The sequence below is a fragment of the Corythoichthys intestinalis genome, chromosome 12 (genome assembly GCF_030265065.1).
Source record: "Corythoichthys intestinalis isolate RoL2023-P3 chromosome 12, ASM3026506v1, whole genome shotgun sequence".
Classification (NCBI taxonomy): domain Eukaryota; kingdom Metazoa; phylum Chordata; class Actinopteri; order Syngnathiformes; family Syngnathidae; genus Corythoichthys; species Corythoichthys intestinalis.
In genome coordinates this window covers 1,579,328-1,602,512 of record NC_080406.1, presented here as the reverse complement: position 1 = coordinate 1,602,512, position 23,185 = coordinate 1,579,328, and the positions used below count along the sequence as shown (strand labels likewise).

The following is a 23,185-nucleotide window of genomic DNA, read 5'->3' as shown; positions in this document are numbered from 1 at the left end:
TAGACAATGACGAAACAAGGAGTGAAAAGAAAATAGGAGCTTATATACACACATGCAGACAAGAGGTAACGAGAACGAGGAACGGCTGGGCAACACATGAGGATGCAGGTTGGAGAATACACTAGGAGCAGGCACAACAGGTGAAATCAATGGGCAATCACAGGGACAAGTCACACAAAGGGAAAACCAACACAAAACCTAACAGTAACCAGATATTCCGCGTCAGTCAGGAATTAACCCTAATAAAGGATAGCGGCGCTCTGTTTTGGCCCACATAAGGCTGTAAGTTGTTTCCGCTAATATATGTTTGTGTATGCATTTGTAATTTAGTTTACAGCTACAGTTTGTGGAGTTACGTGTGAACTATTTGGTATGATAACTATAAAAATGTTAGCATTCGTACCATTTAGGCTAGTTCAATAGCCTTTAGCTTGAACTCTGCATTGTAAGGGTTTCTCTTTAAAGGAGCCATTTGGGGTTTTTGACACAAACTTTACATTAATCTTTACCACTCCTTACCACAGTTATTAACCCTAACCATTCATATACAGATAGTCCCCAGGTTACAAACGAGTTCCGTTCATACGCTGGTGACGTAACCAGATATTTCGCGTCAGTCGGGATTCACCTTAAGAAAGGATAGCTGCGCTCTGTTTTGGCCCATATAAGGCTGTAAGTTTTTTCCGCTAATATATGTTTTTTTATGCATTTGTAATTAAGTTTACAGCTACAGTTTGTGGAGTTACGTGGGAGCTATTTAGTATGATAATTGTAAAAACGTTACCATTTGTACCATTTAGCCTGGTTCAGTAGCCTTGAGCTTGAACTCTGCATTGTAAAGGTGTCTCTTTAAAGGAGCCATTTTGAATTTTTAACACAAACTTTACATTAATCTTTACCACACCTTACCACAGTTATTAACCCTAACCATTCATATACAGATAGTCCCCGGGTTACAAACAAGTTCCGTTCCTACGCTGGTGACGTAACCAGATATTTTGCGTCAGTCGGGATTCACCTTAAGAAAGGATAGCTGCGCAGTTTTTTCCGCAAATATATGTTTTTGTATGCATTTGTAATTAAGTTTACAGTTACAGTTTGTGGAGTTACTTGTGAGCGATTTGCTATTAGAATTGTAAATACGTTAGCATTCATAGCATTTAAGCTAGCAGACTTTTGTTAGGCAAATTAGGGTATTTTAATCAATTTTAATTGACACATTGATCAGACTAGATGGGCATTTGAACACTAATTGTTTTGTGTCAAGTGTTTTATTGTTAAAATGCGTGTCGTTTTGAGCATAAGTGTCCATATCTGTTACGGCTTTACAAATTGTCAAAAGTGAAGGAAGTCAACAGCTTCAAAAAGCACAATTGTCTTGTTTGCTGTCTGTCAAGCTGAACAACTTCACGTTTAGTGACGACAGAACATGTCATGTTAATAAAGTAGGGCTGTCAAACGATTAAAATTTTTAATCGAGTTAATTACAGCTTAAAAATTAATTAATCGTAATTAATTGCAATTCAAACCATCTATAAAATATGCCATATTTTTCTGTAAAAATTATTGTTGGAATAGAAAGATAAGAAAAGAGATGGATATATACATTCAACATACGGTACATAGGGACTGTATTTGTTTATTATAGTAATAAATCAGCAAGATGGCATTAACATTATTAACATTCTGTTAAAGTGATCCACGGATAGAAAGACTTGTAGTTCTTAAAAGATAAATGTTAGTACAAGTTATAGAAATTTTATAGTAAAAACCCCTCTTAATGTTTTCGTTTTAATAAAATCTGTAAAAATTTCAGTCAACAAAATAAACTAGTAGCCCGCCATTGTTGATGTCAATAATTACTTACACAATGCTCATGGGTGCTGAAGCCTATAAAATCAGTCGCACCCAAGCGCCAGCAGAGGGCGGAAAAACTCCATAAAACACAATTAACATGTGGGCATTTCTCTGTACTGTCATTTAAATCTGTCTGAGCGGGCATGTGCGTTAATTGCGTCAAATATATTAACGTGATTCATTTAAAAAATTAATTACCGCCCGTTAACGCGATAATTTTGACAGCTCTATAATAAAGAAGATACTGTGAGGTATAATAAGGCACTGTTAATGCGACAAAAAAAAATGAAAACGACTGAAGACAAAATGGCGGACGTGACTTCGGCGTCGTAAAGTCGAAATCGTGTAAGTCGAGTATGTCATAACCCGGGGGACTACCTGTATAAGGTGAATCAGATTATAATGCACACTGTTGGCTTTGGGGTGCGCCTTATAGTGTGGAAAATACAGTAATTAGCTTATGTCACCATCCCTATTTTTTTTACATCTCGTTCTCACAAGTGGAAGTCAGGCCGGGCGCCAACGTGACTCGGTTAGCTCAGCGCCGTTGAATGGCAGCTTCCTGGGTTGTGCCATTTGGAAAGATAATGGAAGGTGGTTCTCAGGGAGTCCACCAGTCTCGGGCGTCGGCGCCGAGAGGGCGCGGCCCGGGAGGGAGCGGTGGGGAAGTGGTGGATGACAGCATGGCCAGGTGGAAGTGAGAGCAGGAAACTGCATTAGTCAGTAGCGCTTGTGTGGAGGCATTTGGGGGCGCTGGAGAGCGACGTCGTGATCCCCGGAGATCACGCATTCCTAGCGGTGTGACCCCTCACCGCCTTGGCAGCGTTTGCCGCTTTCGCGTCCTGCGAGGCAGCACAGTCGCTCATTCACTCGCTGGAGATGTTTTCCCTCTCGCACCTCCGAAAGGAAGAGGAAGAGGAAAGGGGGTGGGCAGAGGAGGTGGGGGTTGTGCCGTCATGACAAAGCGGGGTGTCGTTCTTTTAGACAAGTCACGTTGCCATCGTACCTCTTTGCTATCCTACCACCATACCCGACACTTTCATGGACGTTTGACTCCAAATACGATCTAGGCCACTTTCATATACGGGTTTAAATAGGGATGTCCCCGATCTGATCGAAATGAAGTGATCGGGCCCGTTTCAGCACATTGAGAGCGAAAAGGCAGAGAAATGCGAGCGGATACAGGCGTTCACTGGACCGCGCCTTTTATTGCCATAAGCTTTTGCTACTCTTTCACAACAAATATAATTATTGTGGCAAACGATGTGGGGAAGAATGACAGGAGACGATCTTTTTCTTAACACGCTTAATTGAACACAACGCAGAACCTACCACTGACAGTCATGGTTGCCCAACTTCCCATCATGCATTTGGGCGGAACAATTATGTCGCTACAGTATCATTTAGTCAAAGCACAACAAAAATAATATTCCTATCGCTCACAGGACACGATCTTTTTCTTAACACGCATAATTGATCACAACGCAGAACATATACCATTTGCAGCCACTACTGACAGTCATGGTTGCCCAACTTCCCATCATGCATTTGGGCGGAACTGTTAAGTCGCTACAGTATCATTTAGTGAAAGCACAACAAAAATAATATTCCTATCTCTCGAAAAATTGTTCACAAAAAGGAAAGCGCTCAATGCAAAGAGAACTGGCATTCCCAATCAAAATAGCTATGCAAAATACACATGAAACTTACTCAGACTTTGCCTTGGCTAGATTAATTAATTTAAAACTCGCCATTGACACCTTGTGGTGTATTTCAATCACTACCTTACGTAGTTAAGGACACTGTGGAAGAACGGCAGGGAGCCCATGTAACGTCCCGCTTGGCAACATCAACAATGGCGAGCTACTAGTTTATTTTTTGACTGAAAATTTTACGAATTTTATTAAAATGAAAACATTAAGAGGGGTTTTAATATAAAATTACTATAACTTGTATTGACATTTATCCTTCAAGAACAAGAAGTCTATATCCGATCACCTCGAGTAATTTGATTAGAAAAAAGCTTCAAACTAAATTTTGCTGCTTCGAGGATTCGCTTAATTAGAGTGGTGTTGTAATGGTTTGTTTTAACAGTGTTTGCATTTAGTTTTATTGATTTGGGTGGTTACACTGCCCTCTAGTGGCAACAGTGAATATGACGTGACTCATCTTACACGGCTGGATCCAGCTGCTCCCTGTTAAGACCAACATAAGGTTGTAAGTTTTTGTTTAAGCTAATATGATTGATTATGCATTCGTAATTTAGTATAGAGATATACAAGTGCCCTCTATAATTATTGGCACCCCTGGTTAAGATGTGTTTTTTAGCTTGTAATATATATATTTTTCTAAATAATATGGGACCTTAAAGGAAAAAAATAGAAAAATCCAACCTTCAATACAAGTGCATTCATTCAGTGGGGAAAAAAATCCCACATAAAGAAAAAAATTATTTGACATCAAATAATGTGTGTCACAATTATTAGCACCCCTGGTGTCAATACTTTGTACAACCCCCTTTTGCAAAAAAAAACAAGGTCTGGGGACTGAGATGGCCATGGGAGGAGCTTGATTTTGTGTCTGGTGAACCATTTCCGTGTAGATTTGGCCATATGTTTAGGGTCATTGTCTCGCTGAAAGACCCAGTGACGACCCATCTTCAGCTTTCGGGCAGAGGGCAACAGATTTTGATTTAAAATCAAAGAACCAAGCAGGGTGAGGCAGCATTTAGTTATTATGCTCCTCACCTCTGGAACAAGTTACCCGAACGTCTGAAGTATGCTCAAACTGTTAGCTCCTTTAAATCAGGGCTAAAAACGCTTTTGTTTAGCACTGCATATCCATAATTGTCTATATATTTCAATCTACCTGCCTTCTATTCCTCTTGTGCTTATCTCTATTGCTGATTTCAATGATTATTAGTAGTAGTAGTTTTTGCTTTATTTTTATTTTTGTTTTATTTTTATTCATTTATTTTTAATCTGTGATTAAATGCAATCTTTTGTCTTGGTTTTTACGTTGTGTTGATTTAAATGTGATTTTTATGGTCTTCATGTGATGTAAAGCACTTTAAATTGTCTTGTGTTGAATTGTGCGATATAAATAAATTTGCCTTGCCAATTTGCCTAAAATGTCCTGGTATTTCAAAGCATTTATGCTGCCATGCACCCTAACAAGGTTCCCAGGCTTCAACTGGGACCGTGTGCTTTGGTCAGATGAGACCAAGATTGAGCTTTTTGGCAACAAACACTCTAAGTGGGTCTGGCGTGCCATGAAAGATGTGCATGCTGAAAAGCACCTCATACCCACTGTGAAGTATGGGGGTGGGTCAGTGATGCTGTGGGGCTGTTTCGCTTCCAAAGGCCCTGGGAACCTAATATGTGCTAATAATTGTGACACACATTATTTGATGTCAAATATTTTTTTCTTTATGTGGGATTTTTTTCCCCACTGAATGAATGCGCTTGTATTGAAGGTTGGATTTTTCTCTTTTTTTTCCATTAAGGTCCCATATTATTTGAATTAAAAATGTATACATATTAGAGGCTAAAAAACACACCTTTTTCAGGGGTGCCAATAATTATGGAGGGTACTGTATTTAGCTGTTTTTTAATTTTTTTTTTGTGGGAATATGTTTCTGAACGATTTGTTATGAGCAATGTTAAAAAAAAAAAAAAAAGTTAGCATTTTATAACATTTAAGCTAGAGGACTCTTGCTATGCTCGTTAGTCAATTGTCTTTTTGTTGTACTTTGATCCTCATTTATCTATTTAAATGCATTTATTGCTCTTGTGAAATGAAAGTGCAATGCTGCATAGTTTGATAAAACACTTGGGAATTTTATTTTGTATTTGCATTTAATGCAATTTTGAAGGTGCAGTCTTAGCAAGCTTTTGTTTTACATCAGCTAAAATTTACTCTGCAACGCATTAAATGTTACTAATCCGATGACTTGATTATTCGAAGTAATTGATCGCTTAATCGATTACTTCAATTATCGATAGCTGCAGCCCTACACTAAAGCCAAAAGTTTGTGAGTTGCTGGGGAGAAGTGGCTGGGGTCAGAGCCAAATCTCAAAAAATAGACCCTCCGGGAAAGCTTTGAGTGGCCCCAGCGCCGGTTGTTCCACAAATAGTTCCACTGTTGTGTGGAATGAAAATAGAAAAGACTTTGCATGTGGCGTCATTATTCCGGAGAGCACGCATAATTCCTGTGTCACCCAAAAGCAGCACGGGTAAAGCTGCTGCAGTTTACCTGTGTCTGAGGGGTTACTAGAGGCTAATGCACCCACGCACACGTACAAAAAGAAGGAGTGAGCATTGTAGAGCAAGCCTAGTGGGCACAGATAAGACTTGCAGTCATGCCTTACCAGCGTGACTGTGACATCACAGTTGCATTGAGAGTTCCAAACAAACTGGCTTGATGCAGTCAGCCCCTTGACCTCCTGTGAGGTTAAACAAAATAGCAAAAAAAAAATATTAAGATAAACAAGAAAATGCAACTTCTAGAAAAAATGTGTGGGGATGCTTTGCTACTGTAGGTTTTCTATCACTTGCTATTCGTTTTGGGGCATTTTCGGGTCACTTCCTTGTTAGTGTCATTGATGGCCAGCGGTGGGTAGAGTAGCCAAAAATTGGACTTAAGTAAGAGTATCGTTACTTTTAAAATAATATTACTCAAGTAAAAGTAGTCATCCATAAAATGTACTCAGGTACAAGTAAAAAAATTTGGGTGAAAAGAATAATCAAGTAATGAGTAACATTGTGAGTAACTGCTTACAATCTTTGATTTTTCTTTAATTTTTTTTTTTTTTTAGCACAAAGTTATTTATATGAACTTATTATTATACGGTACTATAACCTATTACATAACCACTTTAAGCCAAAGGACTACGAAAAAAAATCATTGAATTCCAGTGAGAGAAATTTTTTTTACAGAGATAAAGCATCATGTGTCCAAAGAGCATGAGTGCCCTCTAGTGGAGAAATCAACTCCTAGTTTGAATTTTTGAATAGTAGGGCTGCCAAATTTATCACGTTAACGGGCGGTAATTAATTTTTTAAATTAATCACGTTAAAATATTTCACACATTTAACGTAGGCGCGGAACGACCCACTCATGCATTGCCGCAAACAGACTACAATGGCGCCGTTTTATATATATTGAGAGCTAAAAGGCAGAGACAAGCGAGTGGAGTGGACACAGGCATTCATTGGGACGGCGCTATTCATAGGCATAAGCGTTAGCATCTCTTCCGCAACAAATATTACTATTGTGGCGAGCGACGTGGGGAAGAATGACAGGAGATGATCTTTTTCTCAACACCCTATATTGAACACAACACAGAGAAGATATACCATTTGCAGCCACCACTGACAGTCATGGTTGCCCAACTTCCCACCATGTATTTGAATGGAACAGTTAAGTCGCTACAGTATCATTTATTGAAAACACGACAAAAATAATATTCCTATCTCTTAAAATAAATAATGTTCACAAAAAGAAAAGCGCTCAATGCAAAGAGAACTTGCATTCCCAATCAAAATAGCTATGCAAAATAATACTTAGACTTTGGTCAAACTCTATTCAAACATTTCGTTTAGCTCAACAAATACACTAGATGGCAATATTTAGTCACAATATACAAACTATCAGAGGTCTCGTACGTTGTAAAGTCAACACTAAAATGAACGTAAGGTACAATGAACCCGGAAACTACGGCGTCAGTCGACGGGCAAAACGTACTAGAAAAACTTGGCTAGATCTCTAATTAATTTAAAATTCGTCCTTGACACCTTGTGGTGTATTTCAATTACTACCTTCCACAATGGAGAGCTATTAGTTTATTTTTTGATTGAAAATTTTACAAATTTTATTAAAATGAAAAAATACAGAGGGGTTTTAATATAAAATTACTATAACTTGTTTTCACATTTATCTTTTAGGAATTACAAGTCTTTCTATCTGTGAATCCCTTTCACAGAAAGAATGTTAATAATGTTAATGCCTTCTTGTGGATTTATTGTTATAATAAACAAATGCAGTACTTATGTACAGTATGTTGAATGTATATATCCGTCTTGCCTTATCTTTCCATTCCAACAATAATTTACAGAAAAACATGTCATATTTTAGGGATGGTTTGAATTGCGATTAGTTACGATTAATTCATTTTTAAGCTGTGATTAACTCGATTAAAAATTTTAATCGTTTGACAGCCCTATTGAATAGTTCCTTCATTGTTCCCATCATGTTCCTATTCATTGTTCCTATATAAACCGATCCTAGGCGGCTTGCCGAGATATATTGACCTGCTGCCATTTGACTGTTTTTATTCTTGACCCCATCGTCGCGAGTTGCATCTTTACCTTGTTTTTTCCGTTCGCCTGCCACTCGCCGCAGTTTTCCCTCTTTCATTTTTTTTTAATTGATCCCGATCTACCGTCGTGGACCGTTTTTGTGTCTTGCATTTTTTTGTGTGTTCAATAAACCTTTTTACGCAATCCCTATGTTATTGTTGTCTGCTTGTTTCTGCATTTGCGGACCAAAATGCTTTCAGGTTTTACCGCGCAAAGACACAAGGCATGTGGGTTGGGATTGCATTATAAGGAAAAGCATGACGCTGATATCACGTGAAAGTATAGTCCTGTGGTCTACGACTCATCTATTGCTTTTGCTGCTCGTTTTGTGAAATATCAATAGTATTGTCCTGCTCATCATTTTTCTGCTCGGGTTCGAACTGGAAGGGCAGAACCGACGACATGTTTATGTACCTAAAGAGTGACACTGTGGAAGCACAGCAGCGCCAGTTCATTGCATCGTCAACAACAATGGCGACCTACCAAAGCTATTAAACTAATTTTAAAATTTTTATTAGGGCTGTCAAAATTATCACGTTAACGGGCGTTAATTAATTTTTTTAATTAATCACGTTAAAATATTTGACGCAATTAACGCACATGCCCCGCTCAGAAAGATTAAAATGACAGCAGTGTAATGTCCGCTTGTTACTTGTTTTTTGGTGTTTGGCGCCCTCTGCTGGTGCTTGGGTCCAAATGATTTTATGGGTTTAAGCACAATGAGTGACCATGGTGTAGTTATTGACATCAACATTGGCGAGCTACTAGTTTATTTTTTGATTGAAAATTTTACAAATTTTAATAAAACGAAAACATTAAGAGGGGTTTTAATATAAAATTTCTATAACTTGTTCTAACATTTATCTTTTAAGAACTACAAGTCTTTCTATCCATGGATCACTTTAAGAGAATGTTAATAATGTTAATGTCATCTTGTTGATTTATTGTTATAATAAACAAATACAGTACTTATGTACCGTATGTTGAATGTATATATCATACTCGTATAATACTCAATTAAAAATTTATCGTTTGACAGCCCTAATTTTTATTAAAACGAAAACATTAAGAGGGGTTTTAATTAGGGGTGTCAAAATTATCGTGTTAACGGGCAGAATTTTTTTTTTTAAATTAACCACGTTAAAATATTTGACGCATTTAACGCACATGCCCAGCTCAAACAGATTAAAATGACAGCACAGTGGAATGTCCACTTGTTACTTGTGTTTTTTTGGGTTTTGTCACCCTCTGCTGGCGCTTGGGTGCAACTGATTTTATGGGTTTAAGCACCATGAGAATTGTGTAATCATTGACATCAACAATGGTGGGCTACTAGGGTCCAAATGATTTTATGGGTTTAAGCACAATGAGTGAGCATGGTGTAATTATTGACATCAACATTGGCGAGCTACAAGTTTATTTTTTGATTGAAAATTTTACAAATTTTATTAAAACGAAAACATTAAGAGGGATTTTAATATAAAATTTCTATAACTTGTACTAATATTTCTCTTTTAAGAACTACAAGTCTTTCTATCCATGGATCGCTTTAACAGAATGTGAATAATGTACCTATGTACCGTATGTTGAATGTATATATCCGTCTTGTATCTTTTATTTCCATTCCTACAATAATTTACAGAAAAATATGGCATATTTTATAGATGTTTTGAATTTCAATTAATTACGATTAATTTTTAAGCTGTAATTAACTCGATTAAAAATTTTAATCGTTTGACAGCCCTAGTTTTAATATCAAATTACTATAACTCAAACTAACATTTATCTTTTAAGAATTACGTCTTTCGATCTGTGCTACCCTGTAATGTGACTCTTTTGTTTGTGTATCAAATATGAAAAATGGTAGAGCTGAGAAGTGATTAGCTTTACAATCATTTCTTAGCTTCCCAAACATCCCAAAAATGTTAACGTTGACTTTGTTATCTGTTTCATCCCCTCACCCCTGACCCCTCCTTCACTTTACCTCTGCTGTTTAAATTCTTTGACCTTATCTTTGAAAGTCTTGTTTATCGGCGGTTGTGTCACCAGCACCTCTGTTGCCCATTAAACTGCTACCCGAGCGCTTTGCCGCAGAATTCCCAGGCTACTCGGCTGCCCGGGTTCACACCTTTTTGTCCGCAGGAATCTCAGGAATCCCCAACTTCCTTTCTATTGTGTGTGTGTGGCAAGATGAAGGAAGGGCCCCCGCCTGTTGAAATGCACATCATCTCCACCCTTGTAACCACCCGGAGAAAGCGAGCAGGCAGCTCTCACAATGAACTGATACTCGCATTCTAAAACGGCAAAAAATACCTATTATGTTGTAATAACTAGTATTGCACAGATACCTTTTTTTTGGCTCCTGATACCAATTCGATACTGTACCGATACTACTTTTTTTGAAGAAATACAATACAGGTAGTCCTGGGGTTACGAACAAGCTTCCGACCCTACGCTGGCGACGTAACCTGAATTTCCACGTAAATCGGTATTAAAACCCTTTAAAAATTGAACTATCCAAAGAGTTTGTTTAATGGTGGTGGATACACTGCCTTCTGGTGGTAGCATTGGGCCTGGCTGGACTGTTGTTCAATAATGCTTCCATATAGGAGCACTCAGACGTCTCTTGCATAGACTTCATAATGTATTGACGGTACGTGGGGCCGATTTACAGGGAGCAGGGAGCCTATTTCCGTCAAAGCTGACCAAGTGGAAACACAGACAAAGAGCCTTTTCCGTTGAAAATTCTTGTGAATAAATGCTTAAATCCCAGAATTATTTATAGATATGGACGTAAAACAGTCTCGATTCTTCACTCAACAGGAAAACTACATTATTTTCAATGAATTACACCCACCTGGACGCAACGAACTGTTTGTAGGAAAAGTTGTTCGAGAGTTGAAGAGGACGCTTGCCATTAGTAATGCTAACGCGAATGCTCAGCTAACGCTACGAGTTCGATTCTTGGTTAAAAGCAAAAAAAAAAAAAAAAAAAAAAAAAACGGGCAGTTAGCATTTATTTTACATAAATATGTCGAATGTGCTGCTAGTCTATTAGTGAATGTAGCAGTTATTATTTTTCACGTAAATATTGCGAACTATGATGCTAGTCAGTAAGTAAACTAGCAGCCGCCATATGTAAACAAAGAGCTGTTTCTGTTGAAAATTTTTGTGAATAAATGCTGAAATCCCTGATTTTTTTTTGCAGATACGGACGTAAAACAGTCTCGATTCTTGGTTAAAAGCAAAACAAAAAACAAAAAAAACATGTAGTTAGCATTTATTTTCACGTAAATATTGTAAACTATGATGCTAGTCAGTAAGCAAATTAGCGGCCACCATATGTAAACAAAGAGCTTTTTCTGTTGAAAATTCTTGTGAATAAATGATTGAATCCCTGAATTCTTTATTGATATGGACGTAAAACAGTCTCGATTCTTGGTTAAAAGCAAAAAAAAATGTGCAGTTAGCATTTATTTTACGTAAATATTGCAAACAATGATGCCTGTCAGTAAGCAAATTAGCGGCCGCCATATGTAAACAAAGAGCTTTTTCCGTTGAAAACTCTTGTAAATAAATGCTTAAATCCCTGAATTCTTTATCAATATGGACGTAAAACAGTCTTGATTCTTGGTTAAAAGCTAAATAAAACATGCAGTTAGCATTTATTTTGTGTAAATATTGCAAACTATGATGATAGTCGGTAAGCAATTTAGCGGCCACCATATATAAACAAAGAGCTATTTCCGTTGAAAACTCTTGTGAATAAATGCTTAAATCCCTGAATTCTTTATAGTTATAGACGTGAAAACAGTCATGATTCTTGGTTAAAAGTAGAGCTGTCCCAACTAGTCGACATAGTCGACGTCATCGATGACGTAAATCCGTCGACGAGCACAACATCCCGTCGACGGTTAATGAAGGGTTAAAAAAATATATGCGTGGAAAGTTAGAATGTCGGATGCTCTGTTTGCAAGCGGGGAAAGCGGCACAAAGCCAAAAAAAAGCGCACCAGAGTGTCCAAAACATTGACTTATTTCAAAGAAACAAAGGAGAGTACACTCTTCTGTCCTGTCTGTTCAGTGCCAAGCTTGGCTGCATGTCGGCCGTGAATAAACAACTCAAGCGCCTCCACGCAGTTTGTAATTTTTTTTTTCCTTCATTTTTTGTACACCAGAGGGTGCTGTCGCCTTACTAAATAATAATGTTTCATTGACAATGGGCCTATAAGTGCTATTAGTATTGTTCTTAATGCTAATTGAAAGGTTTATTTCATGTTATGGTTTATTTTAATGTATAGAAAATTATATAAGGTTAAAAGGTCATAAATATATACAGTATATACAGTCATTGCACTCAAGGGAGAGATTGTCAATGATAAGGTAATAAGGTAAAGGCAATTCATATAGGCAATTCATTGATATATAAATAAGGTTTAAAAGGAAAAAGGTGAAAAGTTTTTGTTAATTTCTAATTGTGTTGCTTTATTTGTGTGCACCGTAGCTCTTACGGTGTGTTTACATCAAGGATGGAATAAAAGTTGTAAACCATCAGTTTAAGAGACCATCTTTTCAATCGGGATGCTACACTAGTTAATTCTATCAGCATTTGAACTCATTGTTTATTTGTGATTTATTATTGTTATTTACGTGTTTATTTGTACTTTAATAAATAATTTGAGTGTTCCAATATGTTTTTTGTGAATTGATAAGCGTCAACAAAAATTTCATTGCTAAATTAGTAAAAAAAAAAAAAAAAAAAATTTAATTATTAGATTAGTCGACTAATCGTAAAAATAATCGGCTGACTAATCGGGAGAAAATTAGTCGTTTGGGACAGCCCTAGTTAAAAGCAAATAAAAGTGTAGTTAGCATTTATATTACGTATATATTGCGAACTATAATGCTAGTCAGAAAGCAAATTTGTGGCCACCATATGTGAGCAAAGAGCTTTTTCCGTTGAAAACTCTTGTGAATAAATGCTTAAATCCCTGAATTATTTATAGATATGGCTGTAAAACAGTCTTGATTCCTTGTTAAAAGAACAGAGAACCGGGCAGTTAGAATTTATTTTACATAAATATTGCGAATTATGATGCTAGTCAGTAAGCAAATTAGCGGCCACCATATGTAAACGAAGAGTTTTTTCCGTTCAAAATTCTTATGAATAAATGCTTAAATCCCTGAATTCGTAATAGATATGGACATAAAACAGTCTCAATTCTTGGTTAAAAAACGTGCAGTTGTCATTTATTTTACGTAAATATTCCGAACTAAAATGCTAGTCAGTAAGCAAATTAGCGGCCGCCATATCTAAACAAAGATCTTTTTTCGTTGAAATATTGTGAATAAATGCTTAATCCCTGAATTCTTTATAGCTGTAGACATAAAACAGTCTTCATTCTTGGTGAAAAGCAAAAAACCATGCAATTAGCATTTATTGTACGTAAATATTGCGAACAATGATGCTAGTCAGTAAGCAAATTAGCGGCTGCCATATCACAGACAAAGAACTTTTTCCGTTGCAAATTCTTGTGAATAAATGCTTAAATCCCTGAATTCTTTTATAGATATGGACGTAAAACAGTCTCGATTCTTCACTCAACAGGAAAACTACATTATTTTCAATGAATTACACCCACCTGGACGCAACGAACTGTTTGTAGGAAAAGTTGTTCGAGAGTTGAAGAGGACGCTTGCCATTAGTAATGCTAACGCGAATGCTCAGCTAACGCTACGAGTTACATTTACTGTGTGATGATCTCTCAGCACAGACCTTTAAAGCCTAAAGCAAAATTGTAAATGATCTCTGACCAAGATAAGAAAACAAATCTTACTGTGTGCGCAAGTTTGGAGACTGGAAAGGACACTGGTGATTCGGTGGGGGGTGCAGCACATCACATGAGTGACACAACCAGACACTGCTACAATGCTGGCTAACTACACATAAAATGTCACACAATGTGAACATGTGACGGAAACTGTGGAGCATTTTCGTCTCGTTCTCGTCCCGTGAGTCAAAACTAGCATTAGTCTTGTTGCATTTTAGTCTCCAAGACTCGTTATTAGCTCCTTATCGTCTCGTCATCGTCATGAAAGAAATTGTTCGTCGACGAAATATTTTCGTCATAGTCATCGTTGACGAAAACCACACTGCTGTGAGGTTCAACAAGGTACTGGAAACAAAACAACGGACGAGTCTTCGGCGTCGTAAAGTTTAAATCGCTTAAGTTGAGTCTGTCTTAACCTGGAGACTACTTGTAGTAAACAATTTTTATTGTTAAATACTCCTGCAAATAGATGACTTTAGACCATAGTTTCAGTCTAATGTTGGGTACGAATGCAACTAATTTCCGATGAGAACAAGGATGACCATGTTTTGTAATTGTCAGTTCTCCCAGCAACATGGGCCTCATTTTGCCTTCAAATTCTAGTCAATAACATACTTGCATTTTGCTTTTTTTTTTTTTTTTTTTTTTTTAAATCATAAAAATGTCAAATTTCCGCCCGTGTCTATTTTGCGCAAAATCTTCCGACCGGTGACAGAACGCTAAATAATGACAGGCATAAGACGGTGTTTATTTGAGTCCTGATGTGATTTGGCAGTGGCGGAGTCATTTGAGCCACTGCGGTCTTGACTCATCCCCCGTTCCAGCGCTGCCTGCTGCCACAACTCAGCAGCGCCCGTCGGACCCGACGCCGAGCAACACGCGCGCACAGACCCGTTCATTCATGGGATCGACACGCGACAGGCGGTGATTCACGCACACCCACTCGTTTTATGTCGTCGCATCGAGCTAGCGCCGCGCCGGAGGCTGAGGCTTTTTGCCCAAATCCATCCCATCGCAGCCGTGTTCCAACCACAGATTCTTTCAAGTCCGCATGACACCCCGTGTTGTAGCTCTTTGTGCTTACTGCGATAGCTTTAAATGGGGCTGTACGTGTTATTTTGGGGTATCAATTCTATTCGAGCAAGACTCTCACCTGAAGATACTAGTACTGAATCTGCATAGTTCTTTATCAACATTTACAGTACATAGTATACATTATTAGTTTTTTAAAATCCATGTGTATATACTGTAGGGCTGAAGCTATCGAATATTTTAGTAATCGAGTATTCGACTGAAAATTCTATCGATCAATCAAATAATCGGACAAAACATTTTTTGGGGGGGGGCAAATATAAATATACATGAGAAAACAAGACATGTCACCTAATATAGACACATTTTCAGAAAATTTAAAAAAAAATAAAAATTAGCCACTTCTCATTGGCATCGTAGTTTGCAACATTTACATAAAATAAATGCTAACATCACGTTTTTTTTATTTTTATTTTTTTATTTGCTTTTAACCAAGAATCGAGACTGTTTTACGTCCATATCTATAAAGAATTTGGGGATTTAATTATTTTTTTCACAAGAATTTTCACCGGAAAAGCTCTGTTTACATCAGGCGTCAGCTAGCTACATTCACTAACAGACTAGCGTTGTACTTCGACATAGTTACGTGATATAAATGCTAATTGCATGGGTAATTTTTTGCTTTTAACCAAAAATCGAGACTTTTAAAAAATCCATATCTATCAAGAATTCGGAGATTTAAGCATTTAATCACAAGAATTTTAACCAGAAAAGCTCTGTTTACATCAGGCGGCCGCTAGCTACATTCACTAACAGACTAGCGTTGTACTTCGACATAGTTACGTGATATAAATGCTAATTGCATGGGTAATTTTTTGCTTTTAACCAAAAATCGAGACTTTTTAAAAATCCATATCTATCAAGAATTCGGAGATTTAAGCATTTTTCACAATAAATTTCACCAGAAAAGCTCTGTTTACATCAGGCGGCCGCTAGCTTCATTCACTAACAGACTAGCATTGTACTTCGACATATTTACGTGATATAAATGCTAACTGCACTTCTTCTTTTTTGCTTTTAACCAAGAATCGAGACTGTTTTACGTCCATATCTATAAAGAATTCGGGGATTTAAGCATTTATCCACCATAATTTTCAGCAGAAAAGCTCTGTTTACATCAAGCGGCCGCTAACTACATTCACTAACAGACTAGCATTGTACTTCGACATGTTTACGTGAAATAAATGCTAACTGCACGTTTTTTTTTTTTTTTGCTTTTAACCAAGAATCGAGACTGTTTTACGTCCATATCTATAAAGAATTCGGGGATTTAAGCATTTATTCACAAGAATTTTCACCGTAAAAGCTCTGTTTACGTCAGGCAGCCATTAGCTACATTCACTAACAGACTAGCATTGTACTTCGAAATGTTTACATGAAATAAATGCTAACTGCACTTTTTTTTTCTTCTGCTTTTAACCAAGAATCGAGACTGTTTTACGTCCATATCTATAAAGAATTCGGGGATTTAAGCATTTATTCACAAGAATTTTCACCAGAAAAGCTCTGTTTACGTCAGGCGGCCGTTAGCTACATTCACTAACAGACTAGCATTGTACTTTGAAATGTTTACGTAAAATAAAAGCTAACTGCACAGTTTTTTTTTTTTTTTTTTTTTTTTGCTTTTAACCAAGAATCGAGACTGCTTTACCACCATATCTATAAAGAATTCGGGGATTTAAGCATTTACTCACAAGAATTTTAACTGGAAAAGCTCTATTTACGTCTGGCGGCCGCTAGCTACATTCACTAACAGGCTAGCATTGTACTTCGACATGTTTACTTAAAATAAATGCTAACTGCAGGTTTGTTTGTTTTTTTTTATTTCCGCTTTCAACCAAAAATCGAGACCGTTTTACATCCATATCTATAAAGAATTTGGTCATTTAAGCATTTATTCAAAAGAACTTTCACCGGAAAAATTCTATTTACGTCAGGCGGCCGCTAGCTACATTCTCTAACAGCTCTGTTTCTGTTTCTGTCTCTAAAAGCTGTTTTTTTTCAGTTTTTTTTTTTTTTTTTTGCTTTTAACCAAGAATCGAGACTGCTTTACGTCTATATCAAGAATTCAGGGATTTAAGCATTTACTCACAAGAATTTTCAACAAAAAAAGCTCTTTGTCTGTGATTCCACAACAATGCAGGCCCCCTTTATATAGTCTATGATCCGATATTATTTTAAATGCTTTCATTGGCCGTAATTACCAGCAACCCGATAATATCTAGTCTAGTCTAGTCTGTGAACTTTTGAATAGCTGTCGACTCTCCCTGATAGGGTTAAAAAATAGATATATAAATAAATCAATCTCTGTGTAAACATTTAGATTTGAATGCATAGCTCAGGACTTTTGACTCTTTTAGTTATTTGGGTCAAATGTCCTGGGAAGTGACTCAGGGTTTGGATTTGAAAGTTATGAATGAATCCTGACAAAGACAACGTGTGGCAATGTGTGTGTAACATGGGTGCAGCAGCAGCGGCGTCGCCTTTGATGAGTCACACGGCCTTCTGTGAGTAAGCCACCAGCTATGTCATTCCTGGAGGTTTGAGGCTCCCTCCGCCCCGAACCCCCGAGTGGGTGGAGAAGGGTGCGGTGAGGGGTCGATAGGTGTGGTCCACAGCGGTGCCGTGTGTGGGGCTAGAATGGCAGGAAGTAGGTGAAGGCTGGCAGAGGATGTTGGGGGCACACCAAGGGCGAGGACCAAGGTTGCTTTCAGGTCAACACGTGGCCGCCTGTATCGTTAGCTGTTTCCTTTTCAGTTGTTGAAGTCGCCTAACACGTCTTTTATTCATGTCAGTAGTTTAAGTTGTATCAAGTGAAAAGATCAGGACCAGCTCTATTATATTGTGATTGTCTGTTTTGTGGTGGGGGTGGGGGGTATTTTCCATATCATAAGATTCATCTTTTGGACAGGCCTGTGACTTATGTTCAGGTGCGTCTTTTTTTTTTAACCCGAGTGTTTTTTCAAATTATACAGAATTGCACTTTAAAAATAAACTAGGCTTGCAAGCAGGACTGAACGGGCCCTCGCAGTTTGGCACAACTGGGACGGCACTCAGGTCAGGGTGGTGGCAGATCGTCCCCATTTCATCATCTCATAAGAACCTAACTTGCTTAAAATTTGCTTATTTTGGGGGGGATTAGAAATGCATTCACATATCAAGGAGAAAAAAAACCCTATTGAAGAGGGTCCTCCAAAAAAAAAGGCGCTACATACTCACATCCATTTCAAGTATGAAAAAGATTGAACCTTGGATGTGGATTAGTCATTGACTGAATTTGGCTTTTTGCCAAAAAAAAAAAAAAAAAAAAAAAAAAATAGCCAACTTTGGCACCCTGGCCAGGCCTGTGAATGGAAACTCACAATTTTGATAACCTTTAAATCACATGTCTCATGAACAGTCTCACCAATTTTGGGGAGGATCCTATTAACTCCCTAAGTGCCAAGGTCTCAAATGTGCACCCAGTAAATCGATAAAAATTTCACATTCAATCCAAAATACCCGATTTCCTGTTGGGATTGGAATATGGGTGCAGAGACTTTTTGGAGCAGTTTTGCACAAATTATCGACTCCAAAATTTCATCTCTCTAAGTTGAAAAAAACCTAATAGGAGAGGCCTTTTGAAAAATTCAAGGAGGCGCCACTGAGCCATTTTGTTAAGCTTTTTCACAACGTCACAAAATGATCTAAATTTACGCCAAGCCGCATGTATATACAAAGTTTTCGCGCATGTTAAGGCCTCCAAATTTTCCATTTTCATCTGCCAAGGGGAAAAAAATCCTTTGCATTACAATAGGGATCTCGCGCCAGTAGGTGCTTGGGCCCTAATAAAATACCTGAGCGGTATAAAATAAATAAATAAATAAGGATCAAAGTACAACAAAAGAACAATTACGTACTGCAAGCCACACATCACTTTTGCTCATTAATATTCATGACGTTAGCATTTGTGGCTAGGCGGGTCAACCTCCCGTTTGTGCCTAATAGTAAATGCGTTGAAAAAGTGTATGAACGAGATGTTTACTGGGCTAAACCTACCAATTCTGTCTGAAACTGATGTCCCTGGTGCCAAATTCACTGGTAAAGATGTGGAAGAACATACAGACGTTCAGTTAAAGAGATGGCTTGAGTGTCAAGGGCTGAAAAAGAGGAAAAAGAGCTGACCTGATCCAGAGGTAGCTTTTTTATGGACACCTTTTTCTTGTGTGCGTTGCCTTACGCCACTGACAATGACATTCTCCTGTTTCAACAATCTATCCTTTACCACCGTATGCCCTGTCTTTCTTATATATTGTCTGGTTGTCTTACGTCTCTGACCGTTCTTTGCTATTTTTGTGTAGCGATCGCAAATGCTACTCAGTGACAGCCAACGAACACTTTTAATTTTTTCATTAATAACAAATCTTAATTCTATCATTTATTTACACTTCCCCCTTATTAAAGTTGTTTTTTTAACAACAGAAAAGGTAACAGTGGCAGTCAGATAGCATTTTAATTTTTTTCAGGTCATTCATTGTAAGACAGAAGCAGCACGGAAAAACGCCACACTAAAAAATAAGTCAAAATATTCTAAATGGCTTACCTCTTCACCCTCTGTAGGACCATTGCCCCCCAAAAAATGTTTACTGCATATGAGATGTGAATGGCTTCACCTTGCTGGCGTTAAACTGTTTTTTTGACATCCGCACAAGTTGATCTATTCTTCACATTTTTTCCTTCGGGTTTTTGGCTACGAGATACGTATGAAGAAAACATCCTTCATATGTTGAAATGTCTAGAGGCGTTTCTACAAGTTCCATAGCAGCAGTGTTGGATTGGCACGCTCTTTTTTGAAAGACTAACAGAGAAAACAAGAAATAACATGGGTTGTATGCGAGGGCGTGTCTATCATGTCCCATTTCCTTGTTACGATGGCGACGTCACGTTCTAAAAATAGCATTCGTGCGGCACGCTATTGGCTAACTTGCATAGCAAACATCCGCTAGCTTAAATGCTATGAAATGCTAACATTTTTATTTACGTTCTTAACAAATCGCTAAAACACCTATTCCCACAAAAAAACAGCTAAATATCAAATTACTAAGATGCTAGTTTAGACAGATGTTGGAAAATTGGCAAAAATTTGTTTTTTTCCAACGTAAACTCACTAATAATATAATGACAAAATCTGACCATATTTACAACTCAAAAGTTATATGTATGTTTCAATTTAAAAATTTAGACGGGTTTAAGGTGAAAAAGGTGAAAAAAGTGCAGCAACGACTAATCGATTAACTCGAAGATTTGAAAAAAAGATTTGAATTAAATTTTTCTGCTTCAAGTATTTGTTTAATTAAAGTGGCGTTGTAATGGTTTATTTGGAAAGTGTTTGCATTAATTTTTATTGATTTGGGTGGATAATAACTAGTTCACCGACTAATCGACTACTAAAATAATCGATAGCTGCAGCCCTAGTCATAAACGATTGTTTATCAAAATAGTTGTCAATTAATTTGATAATAATTGTTAAATATTGTTAAAAATGATTGTTGCACCTCTACTACTTACTTATTAAAAATTTGTATTTACAACAGGTTGATGAAAATTGAGTTCGGTTCACTTATCATATGGGCGGAAAACACTCAGGTGACTTGAAGTTCCGCACTGAGACCCCCAATTTGGCCAAATTTCAAAATTGCCCTATATGCATGTGTGATCAAGACACAGAAACAGCTATAAGTGGCCACAGCCGGAATTTGGGGGGATTTTATGGGTGAAACATGGTAATATAACAAGGGTTGCGATGCAGAAATCGCAAACATCAAGGAGTGGTCGAAATTTTCATTTTCATATATTTATCCTTTTAAACATTTTTTTCAATTTTTCTTTGTGTGGATGGATTATTTATCATCTTAAAATATACTAAATTTTAGACATCAATTAATGATTCTAAGCTAAAAATGACAGACATTACAAATAATAAATATGTTTACTTATCTCCTTTTTATGGTTAGGTTGAAACAAAAGCGGTTGCGCGACCATTAGCGGATTTTAATGGGGGGCCAGGCCCTTCCGGTGGCCGAAAAGTGTCATTGCATGTAATTGACTTTCCTATATCTATAAAAGTTGTAAAGCAATAAAACTGCTACAAGAGCCAAAAAATATATTTTTATAATGGGTCAAAATTATTTTTTTAACACATAATGTGACTAGCACCTTAGACGGTCATTTGCTTTGCATATAATTTTCAAATAATATATATATATAATATTAGGGGAGGGCAATTTTATTTTTCTAATGATTGTTTTCTTTGATTGAAAATATTTTTTTTGATTGAAGCAACTTTTGGGGGATTGAATGATTTAGACACAAATGTCCTACCCATAATATGGCCTAAATACAAAAAGGATTGCTTCAATCAAGGAAAACTTTTTCAATGAAAAATTAAGTGTTCAAATGCAAATTTTTCAATCTCAAATATTTTTTCACATCCAAAAACTTTTTTTTTTTTGATTGAAGTGATTTTTCTTTTTGAAAATATATTTTTTTTTGAAGCAACTTATTTTTGGATTGAATAATAAAGACAAAAATGTCCTAGCCAAAATGTGGCCCAAACACAAATCATCATAATTTCAATTAAATTTTTTTTTTAAAAAGTTGCTTGAATAAAAAAAAACTTCAATCAAAAAAAACACAAAAAACAAAGAAAAATAGCTTTCACATGCATTTTTTGTTTTTTTTTTTTGTTTTTTGAGTTTCAAATTTATTTTTTGCATTCAAACACTAATCAATAAAACTGAATGCAAACACTTCCAAAATAAACCATTACAACGTCACTTTAATTAAACGAATACTCGAAGAAACAAAATTTAATTTGAATATTTTTTTCTAATCGAATACTCGAGTTAATCGATTAATCGTGGCAGCACTAATAAATATAATAAATTGCCTTCGTTTTATGGCTGGGTTGAAACAAAAGCTGTTGCGCGATGTCTGTAAACCGGGGTTTCCCGGGTAAAACGGACAAATTAAACATAGTTCAGTGGCTTCATGCGCCATGAATCTGCTATGGCAGAAGATAAACATATTGTTTTATCAAACACAACAGTTCTTTTGGCTTAGAATACAGCAGTTTATTTTAGAGAGGGGCGCAAGAGCGGAAACTGCTTTTTCAGCCTTGTCTATGTTTTCCGCCATATTTAATTAAGTTGTATGTTAGCATTTACAGTGTACTATTGAGTGAAGACCCCAGCCTCTTTGGACACCCTTCAGGTCCATTTCCAGCTCTTTTGCCGGGGGTTTCCTGCCGGCTCGCGATACACGCACACACACATACCCCCCCTCTCCTCCCCTTCCTTCGTCTTCCCTCCTCTCGCTTTTTTTTCCTCAATGGATGTCCTCTCCCTAACCTCAATTGAGAGCCGTGTAACAGGACACTCCCCTTGGCCTGCCCCCCTTTTTGTTTTTTCATTTGAGGAGCCACGCTATAAAGAGTGCTGGAGCGCTGATCCCGAGTGTGTGTGTGTGTATGCGTGAGAGAGTGAGAGAGCGTGTGTGTGTCGGGGGGCCGAGCAAGGGAGATAGAAAGGAAACATGTGATAGCACTACTTGGGAGAGTTTTAACGGCTGCGACGTCTCCAGAGCGCTGGGAAAGCACCTTTAGCCCAGAGGGACACACACATAGGAATATATAGATATATATTTGTGTGTGTGTGTGTGTGTGTGTGTGTGTGTGTGTGTGTGTGTGTGTGTGTGTGTGTGTCACTGTGAGCCTGTTACTGATTACACTCGGAAGAATGCAACAGCAGGAATAAAAGGCAGACGAGTGAAGATTTTTTTTCTTTTTAAGAGAGCGTGTGTGATTTGTCCAAGCAAGGACGTGGGTGAGAACTTGTTACCCAATGGCGTCTCTTTTCTCTCTCTCTCTTTTTCTCTCTCCTCCTCCTCCTCTCTCACCCACTGATGGACCAGGCAAAAGTTTAAAGAGTGACGCCGGAATCACGCTCGGAGTCAGAGGAGCACGGGACAGCGCCGGGAAATGGTGACGAGATTGAAGATGAAGCTGGG

General features: G+C 37.4%; 1 long non-coding RNA gene across 4 annotated transcripts in view; it reads left to right on the top strand.

Annotated features, from left to right (window-relative positions):
* Positions 1 to 23,185, top strand: part of LOC130927493 (uncharacterized) — an 88,303-nt gene that overhangs the window by 31,127 nt on the left and 33,991 nt on the right. For 3 of the 4 annotated variants that reach the window (XR_009066441.1, XR_009066442.1, XR_009066440.1), the window contains one exon: positions 23,090 to 23,185. This is a non-coding gene — a long non-coding RNA (uncharacterized LOC130927493). The other variant, XR_009066439.1, reaches the window with a different exon arrangement.